Genomic DNA, 9,195 nt, shown 5'->3' with positions numbered 1-9,195 from the left:
CGGAGCTGCTCAGTCACGCTGCAGGAGCAGAGCCCCAGACAGCTGGAAACTTCGCTTTGACAAGCTAGCGTGCAGAAGTCCTATGTGGAAAACACCAGCTCTGTGTCAAGCGCTGTTAGTATAACAACAACTCCCATGTGTGTTGGTTTTGTTATGAGAGATTCTAATGAAAAGACGTTTTGGTTTTTTGTTGCTTGTGTTCTCGTTAAGCGTCGCTTTGGAAAGCATGCGTCTTGCTTGACTATAAAGTTAAAAACTGGATTGCTGGTTGCACCTGTAACTATACCCAGACCTGCGGTCAATTCCAAACACCTCAGGTTACTTCATGTACACTAGGACAGTTTGGGACAGCTCACACTTTCCAATTGCATTCTGGTACATTTTACCTGTCTCAGATACCTTTCACAGCAGGACTACACTTACCAGAATGCATTGGGGTGTGAGTCTGAACTGTGCCAAACTCTCCTAAGTGCACATGGTAACCTTAATTCTAATTCTAATTGACCTCATAACCTTCCGCTGCTGCAGGTACTTGAAGGAGCCTGTCTGTTTAGTTCACAGAGAGCCAGAGCTGCATGTTAATAACAGGACAGTCCTTATCTACTCAAAGATGACCACTACATGAAAATCAAAGACACCTCCAAGACATCATGCAGGGTTATCTTCCCAGGCTGGTCCCTCCCCTTCCTGGCAGGCTGATTCAGAGCTTCTCATGCCTCGTTGGCTTCTCTAAGTGACTTGAGGTGTCCTGGATCAGCCCTTATCTGGCCTGATGTATCCTAAACAAGTCAAGTGATTACCTAACCAGGCCCACAGGCTCGCTCTTATCAAAGTGTCTGTCTAATCAGCTGTCGGAGAGCTTTGTTCTCTCCGCTGTATATAGTTTACCATGTTTTGCAATGTGTTTTTTAAATATACTTTACCATACTGCTCTGGGATTTATAGTGTTTGCCTATGCATTCCCATGCATTCCCATTGCTACACTTTGCAATGCTTTAGTAGACTTTCTATAAGGGAGCTTCAGTCCGAGCACTGCTGCCTCTTTTATTTCCATCTTTAGCATGTGTCGCTTTGGGAATTAGTTTCAGCTCAAAGGAAGAGACACAGCCAGACTTCACGGGAGCCTCCCTCCACTGCAAGCAAGCATGTGCTCCACTCAGTGCAGCTCTGAACACACCCTGCCTGCCCCAGCCTCCTGGCTGCTGCCCTGCGTGATGATGTTGTGATGTGTGGAGCGATGTGGACCAAGCTGAGAGGAGCAGACTCATTTCACTTCTGAGCTGGTCTGGATTCGAACCTGCAGCAGCTGTGAGTCTGGGACAGAAGGACACCCCGGTGGAAAGCTACAGAGTGTGTATTTGACTTCATGTCATAATTCTGTTTATCAGAACGGGAAACCCAGTTCGAGATCTCAGTTAGTACACTCCAGTGGGTCGTGATCTGAATACGAGGAAATATTGGCCTGGCAGGACAGGGGGCTGTGTGTTTACGTGCTCCTGATTTTCACAGAAAGCTTCTGACCCCTGCGCATCTGCCAGTGCAGAGCGATCTTTCAGAAAATGAACAGCCGCTACCCATTAAGACCAGTAATATCCTCACTGTGACACAGGTATACTGAGTCACAAAGCTGCATGGAGCCAAGCCCCACTTGTAATGCTATCGGGCATGTGATGCTCTCCGAAGTGGAAATACACATCTCACCTCCAGACCCTGTGTTTGGTATCAGTGTCAGGTTTTATCACGTCACCCTCCCCTGCCCCCCTGCCCCTCCTAAAGTGGCACAGAGCCACTGTGTTAAACCATTAATCCTGGATGTCACCGTGGCACGCTTTGAGTGACACGGGCACATGCTGTCACCCAGCCCCTTCCCCCTCTCTCCATCCTTCACTTCCCTCAATGACTTCTGACCCCACAGAGTTCATTTTAGAGGCAAAAAAACAGTGAAGCCAAAAATTTTTACACTGCCACCCCCCACCCCCACCCCATAGCGCTAGAACAGAGATTTCTAAGCAAACATAATGCTGGCTGAGCTCAAGAACAGTGCTACAGCAACACTGAAAAAAAACCCCACAAAACGAAGAACCGTCTTATTTGCTGAGTTGTGTCTTGAAATGATTAAAACCTTTAAATGCTCAGATCGTATCTCGAAAGTCGAAGTCAGAAGCCATATTCCATTCTTTTGACAATCAATGCGTGTAAGAGGATAGCGCAGCGAGCTTTCTAAAGAATGTCGTTTAAGAATTAGGAGTAATCAATGCATCTCGCCAAATAATCTGATCTGAATCTAAAATGAACCCTGAGCTTCCAAAACTGTAAAAATAGTGCCTTGTCAGTGGAAAAACCAGGGGTCACATGCAGTGCACTTACTGGAGTTAATAACCTGCTCCCGTGGGACCTCGCATTCATAGCTGGCTTTCCTTATGGGAAAGTCATTCATGGAAACACAGGTTAACAAGCACTGGCATTGCAGCCTGCCTTGGGGAGGGGGGAGGGGGTATAGATATAGCAGGGTTAATATTCCGAGATGTTTGCATGACATCAAGCAAGCCAGGAGCGTGCACGTCTCTGGGACCCCGAACGCAACTACAGGCAGAGCGGGGGGGGGGGATCATCAGGAAAGCATTCTGAGACTCCCGCGAGCCCCTCTCAACACTGCAATGTAACCCTAAAGACTTTATGTGCATCATGGAAACTGTATTATGCAACGTATACATACCCCAAACCCCCCCCCCCCTCCTACTGCTCTGGGTTTTCCAATGCTTACCTATGCTTCCCCATACTTTTATGTTGCTTTGTTACACTTTGCAATGCCCTGGTCACACCATCCCAACCCACTCCTGCATGTCTTTTCAGAAGCAGCTTTTTTTGCTGGTTTAGTAGTTTTGATAAGAGCTGTGCCCTGAAGCTTATAAATGAAGCACTGTGATCATTGCGTGCAACGCTTATATGCGTTCTGAGAAGTGTGTTAACCTAGCTAAGTTTCCATACGTATGAGTGTAATTTCCTTAAAATGTCTCCAAAGTGAATGTACAGGATCCTCAGCTGACAGACAGTCAGGGGCTGGGATCGGACTCCACTGCCTTCCCAATGCTCCCTGTGGATCATTGTGCCTCACTGCCCCGGGCTACAGACCTAACAGGGCTTTACACAGCCTCTTTTGGCAGAACTTTTTTATAATAAAAAAAGCAACAAACTGTTTTGTTCCCAAAGGTGCCAAAAGCATCTGGCGCTGAACTGCTGCACCTGTGAAATTGTTTTTCAGCAACCTTTTAAAAAAAACCCAAAGCAAGCTGTGATTATTGCATTTCGAAAGTTTCCCTCGGGCCAGAGATCAGTGTGATTTGAAGCACTGGCTGTATCAAGGGAGAAAAAAGACTGTACGAGTGAAGCGCTCTACAGTAAGGAGGGCAGGGAGTCCGCCATGCTCTCCTGGGTCTTACACAAAACCACGACAGTCCCCATGCTGCCCTCTACTGGTAGCGTCAGGCAACAACAGCCAGCTATAGCTATAGTGGGATGCTATAGGGTACCACTGTATATCCTCGTTGCTGTGGATTTGCATGCCCTGCGTTTTAAGAAGCAGTTACACGTTCAATATGCATATGGATCCCTTACACCCATTCCCAGCCCAGCACAGGTGGTGTAACTCAGCGACCCCCACCCCCTGCCCCCCGTCCCCAAACTGCTTCCAGCTGGCTCCTCGTGCCTGTGTCAGGTTACCTGTCCCGGGACACTTCGATCATTGAACTGGAAAGAATGAGAGAGACCCCCGGAATGCAGCCTCACACAGTCTCCGGTATCGCGGGTCTGTGCCTCCTCGTCTGTTTTCCTGTCTCAAGTCAGCCCGGCACCCATTTGATTGTACGTTTCTCTCTCTGAGCCCTGCGTTTCTCCTCCCCTACCTACGTGACAAACAGCGATAATCGGCCCGTTGAGACCAGCGAGAAATGTTCAGTCTACAACAAGCTGGTGATATGAATGTTGATGAGAAAGACTTCTAGTGAAAACGTTTGTCGTAGAATTTTCTTTTTTTCTTTTACCATATATATAGCATGCAGCTCCAAATCAGAATCCAACCACTAGAAATACTTCACGAAGAAGAAAAGTAGTTGATAGACTGAAAACTCACTATTTCAGGTAATAGTTCAAATAGCTTTTTGAGCTAATTGCTATCTGTAACCATAAATGATATCACCACCTGTGTTTTAGCACTGGAGTCCCAAGCAGCTGGGCTTGACCTTGTCATCTGTTCATGAAGCACCAGGTTCAGCCCCCCTGTCAGTACAGTCCTGGGACGTCCTAGTAATTCCTTTTGTTTATGAATCCCATACGGAATCTCTTTGTAACAAAGCAATAGGGATTGTCTAGGGGTCTGAGATCACGAGAGACGTCGCTTTGCACGGTTTGATCAGCGCAAGAGTCTCTTATTCATGAAGTAATAACCCTACACAAAAGAAACTGGAATTTGAATTTCACAGCGCTGTTGCCACATCCTTCTACCATTCTTTACCCTGCTCAGCCCTGCTTTTCTGTAGTTCAGTGACAGCAAGTTTAGAAAATGTTTCCCATTCTGCTGAAAACATTTCCCAGGAAAAAGGCTGAGGAGATATGATATTTACCACATGGCCTTATAAGGCAACAACCTTGTCAAGTAAGTAAAAAAAAAAAAAACTATTTTCAGCTGTCTAAATTGTTGCTGTTCTGAGTTTAAACACACAGATGCACGACACAGTGCGCAGCGTATCTGTACTCCCTTTTATAAATGTTATAATGGGATGCTGAGCACTGTGTGGACCGCATCCAAGATGCTGGAACGCTGTCTCAAACAGAACGGGACCAGAGGACAGTACAGTTAACACAGCGCTGCATGCAACCATGCAATAGTCCGTGAGCCTGGGCACTCTTGCAGACCCATGCAGAAAGCATATGAAGAAAAATGAGGTTCTCGAAAACAATACATCCGTTTAAGGATCTTTGCTGGAGTGCCAACCAAAATCGATTCAATTTGCTCAAGTCAGGTTTCTTCTTTGAACTTTGTACGGGCGGAGGGGGCGAGAGGGTAGCTTGAAAATGCCTCTGATGTGAATCTGCTGATACCACAGTCCTGGAGTTGAACCTGCTGCCATGGCAACGCTGTCAGGTGACCAGGGAATCCCACGGCGGGCTCTGATTGGCTGGCCTGCCAGGGTTCTAGCGCATACTTTATAAACCTGAGGAAATAGCTACAGGCAGCAGAAATGCTCTCTAAACCGGCTGCTTTCCCAACTGCTCCACAGTGGCCAATGAAAGGACATTCCCGGGAATATATTTTCCTGCTCTGAAATCAGACGGTTCATTGGACTGCGCAGTCCAGCGCTCGTCTGGGAGACGAGAGAGCCATGCTTGGCTCTGCTTGAGTGAAGGCATTGCTGCAGGTACAGTCTCTATCCTGGAGCCTGGCTGTCTCTTCAGTGCTCAGCCTCCACATGTCTCTGACAAAGGCCAGCTTGTCAGGTTGAGTGTTTGTTTACCGGGATACTGAAGCTAGGCAAGGACAGACCACCTGGTAGAGCTGCCCAGTTAGGACACAGGCAGTACACACAGCAATGCATTCAAACACACAGTGGTAACAAACAAAAAGTTATAAAAAAAAAAAAAAAACAGAATATGAACTCTTTAAATACCAAGCTCCAGTTTTCTTGGCGTGTGTCCATCTTACTGTTTTATGGCAGGGCCGGCGCTAAGATACAAAGAGGACCCATGTGGACAGGGGGGGGGGGGGAGGGGTCAGAGGGTTACAGTCCCAGTGCAAATATAACCCATTCAATTAGAAACTTGTGAAGCGCAGAGGAATAGCCCCAGCAACAGAAGAGGACGCTGGAGCCCCATTCCCGTAGCAACCTCCCCACAGGCCTCGTTGGGAAAGGAAGTGGGGTCGAAAGAGAGGCCTGCTTTCAGCAGCACAACTGGGAAAATCTGCAGCTTTATTTTTCCACTGGGCTGCAAGAATTGAAGCTTTCTTCCTCTCGTATTCACACTTCAGGTCTGGTTGCTTTCTGTTTTATTGGAAGGTGGAGAGCATGGCTTGTTTTCTTTCCATTCGGGAAGGGCAGAAGCCTTTTTAAAAGGTACCACATTCATTTTTGCCAAGGAGCAAGAAAGGGTTGAGTGGAAGAAGCCTGTCCGAGCGTGTTCCTCTTTTCATGAGGTCACTCGATCTCTCACGGTCTCCGTTTCCATAATGCACTGCTGCTTTTAATAAATGTCAGCTCTACTTTCCCGTACGTGATATATTATAAAGCATAACTCCATTATGAAGTTTAAAAAATAAAACAAGTTCAGGAAATTGTGCAGACTCGTGTTTCTAATCCCTGTGCGAGTGTTTAGTGTGAAGGACCTGTGTGCTCACAAATAAGACTTGATTTTTTTCACTCTTTACTGTTTATGGTTTGTTTTTTCGTTTTTTTTTTCTTGGGCCCTGTTCTCCACTTGATGTAACGGTAGACATGACCTCATTCTTTTAAACTGATCCTATAATCCCCTTTTCTGTCGTTCTGCCCTTTTCATATGCTCCCTTTGCTCCTAAATGGCATTTATTGTAACTTAATAATGCATATCCTTACAACTTGGTTGACTTAAATACAGTTTAGTGAGGAGAATGGAAACTCCAGCCTGATAGGAGGTCTCGCTGGGGTGTGTGTGCGTGCATGTGTTTGTGTGTGTCAGTGTGTGTGCGCACGTGTCTGTGTGCGTGTGTGTGCGTGTGTGTGTCTGTGTTCTACCACATGGACTGTAATTGCTATGCTGGCTTTCTGCCAGCTGCTCAGTTGTACAAGTTTCTTTTCATTTAATATTTACAGCATTTCAAGAAGTGATGTTAAGCAGACCAACTCTGTCTGCTTGAAGTGAAGGCTTGAAGCACAGCATTAAAGTCTTTGTTTACAACACCCCACCTTGAGCTGATTAGTCATTACATGAGAGCAGTTTTACTGTGTAGAAACTGTGCGGGATTAGCAGATTGCAGCATTCTCAGCAGCGGCAGTCTGATAGGTTAGCACACACTGCTTCAGATAGACACTACCAGCAATGGGTACTGGTTAATACCACTGCAATGTCAAATACAGTGTTGTCTTTTTAATTGCAGTTTCTTATTTATTATGTGGAGGAGTGATCTATGAATTGTTATCTGTTCCCAGTTTGGGATCACGCCAGCCAGTGCCTCACTTTTTTCCATTTTATGTTATCTTCTCCGTCTCTCTCTGTGCCTCGCTGTGTTTATCGGTGTCGTCTCTCCCTGCTTCCCCTCCTCTCGCACTGGGGCTCAGGTTCCCTCACAGCTGCGCTATCCTCACTGCTGTCTTCAGCTCCCTGGGAGCTGCAGAGAAGCAACGATTAGAAGGGAGAGCCACAAGGTCATTTAAGCTTTCAAGAAGTTCCAGCAGCCTTTGGAACTTCCAATCGCTGTGTCTTCTGTAAATCATGTGATTGTGGGCCTCCCATGGTTCCTAGCAACGAGAAAATCATGGCAGCACTACCTAATATACATGTTCACTTTCCCATAAATTTGGGTCCTCAAAAATTTTATTTTTATTCCAATTAACCCCACTTTCATGTATCCTTTCCACAATTTAGAGGACCCCTTCTGAGAAACTAGGGCTCTGTAGTCAGCCAGTTTGCTGTTGAACCTGGCTGTCATGCACACGTGGCCTGTCTTAGCTCTCACGGCTCCTGAGCACTGTCTCTTCAAAGGGACTCAGATTAAACTCAGCCACGCCAGCAGGATTGGGCAGAGAGCTACCGCGTGCCTGGCGAGAATTCCAGGGATCGTCACATAATCAGTCAACGGGTTTTGGGTGCAACAGAATATTGTTTTTCCTCTGTTTCTCTGTTAGGAAGGGGGCTAGGTCTTTGGAGTCCTGAAAACACTCCTCACCAAAACGCATGAACCGTGGGTGCTTAAACGGGCGCTAATATCTGTGTTTGAAATGCATTCCGCTTGCTTGCTTGGGCACGCTGCGCAAAGGGAGCGCAGCTATGTGAAGAGGGGTGAAGGTTTTCCCTGTTGATTCGACTGGGTTTCCTCCTTCTGTTTTGGTTCCCAGCTCCAGTCTATTTTCATTAGATTAGCTCTCCAGTGAGGATACTGCCCTGACAGGTCTGATTATGCTCCGGCTGGCCCTGACCCCTGCGTGTCTGTGGGTGGCGAGCAGCTCTGTGTTATGTGGCTCCAGCCTGCATGGTAATCACTGCCTTCAAGAGCAGGGGCAGCCTGTCGTGTGGTGCCAGGGCATGACCCTTGACCTCCGTCTGATCCCTCGTAGAGCTCCAAGGACTCTCTCGAGTGCTGGAGTAAATAGTTGAGCAGCTCCCAGAATACAGCTGTGCAACCATTACAGAAAATGTGACAACAGGAAGCTTGGTAACGCTTTCAAATGAGCGCCTTGTTATTTGATTATATTTAACAAGTTGTGATTCGCTGTTAAATTCAGTGATGCACACTTATCCCTAATGCTAACGTTAATTAATCACGCATCATTTACAAATCTGTATTGAATTTGTCCTAAACGGATGCTTACTAACTTCTAGGAATTCAGTCGTTAGTTCATACACAATTATATTTGTGTCAGTGACGTTATAAAGAGTAACCAGAAACATATTAGTGGAATTGCATTTTAAAAAGACCAGTACAAAACCGCACAGCGTGAAACAGACCTGCAGTGTAGCGCTTGCTTGGTGATTTTACCTTGCATGATTTCAACATAGTGAAAGCAACTGAACTCCTTTTGATTTGGCCAAATGAATCTGGCCCCATGCTGGCCAATGAAAACACAGCCTAATGAAGCTAGGCTGCTTCCTTTACTTGGGCAGAGACTCTGATGTACTGTGCTTGCCTGTGCAGGACCTCTCTGGCAGGACTGCTCCCTCTATTCCTGCATGTTTATTAAAGTGCGTGCTCTCGCTTTCAAAACTCCTTATTTAGTATCAAGAGGACAAGAAGCTGGCAGCTGCAAAGTGTTTCTTCAGTGCTGAGAAAAGTGAGGGACAATAATGGCAGCAGCAACTGATTGTGCTTCTCTGTCTCTCTGTGAATCCCAACCCCCACTCGCTCTCTCTCTCTGTAACCCCCTCCCTCTCTTTCTCTTTCTATCTCTGTAACCCTCTCTATCCCCCCTTCCTCCTCTCTCTCTGTCTCTCTGTCTCAGCGCTCAGATAGAA

The sequence above is a fragment of the Polyodon spathula genome, unplaced genomic scaffold (assembly GCF_017654505.1).
Source record: "Polyodon spathula isolate WHYD16114869_AA unplaced genomic scaffold, ASM1765450v1 scaffolds_764, whole genome shotgun sequence".
Taxonomy (NCBI): domain Eukaryota; kingdom Metazoa; phylum Chordata; class Actinopteri; order Acipenseriformes; family Polyodontidae; genus Polyodon; species Polyodon spathula.
Note: the sequence above shows the minus strand (reverse complement) of the source record.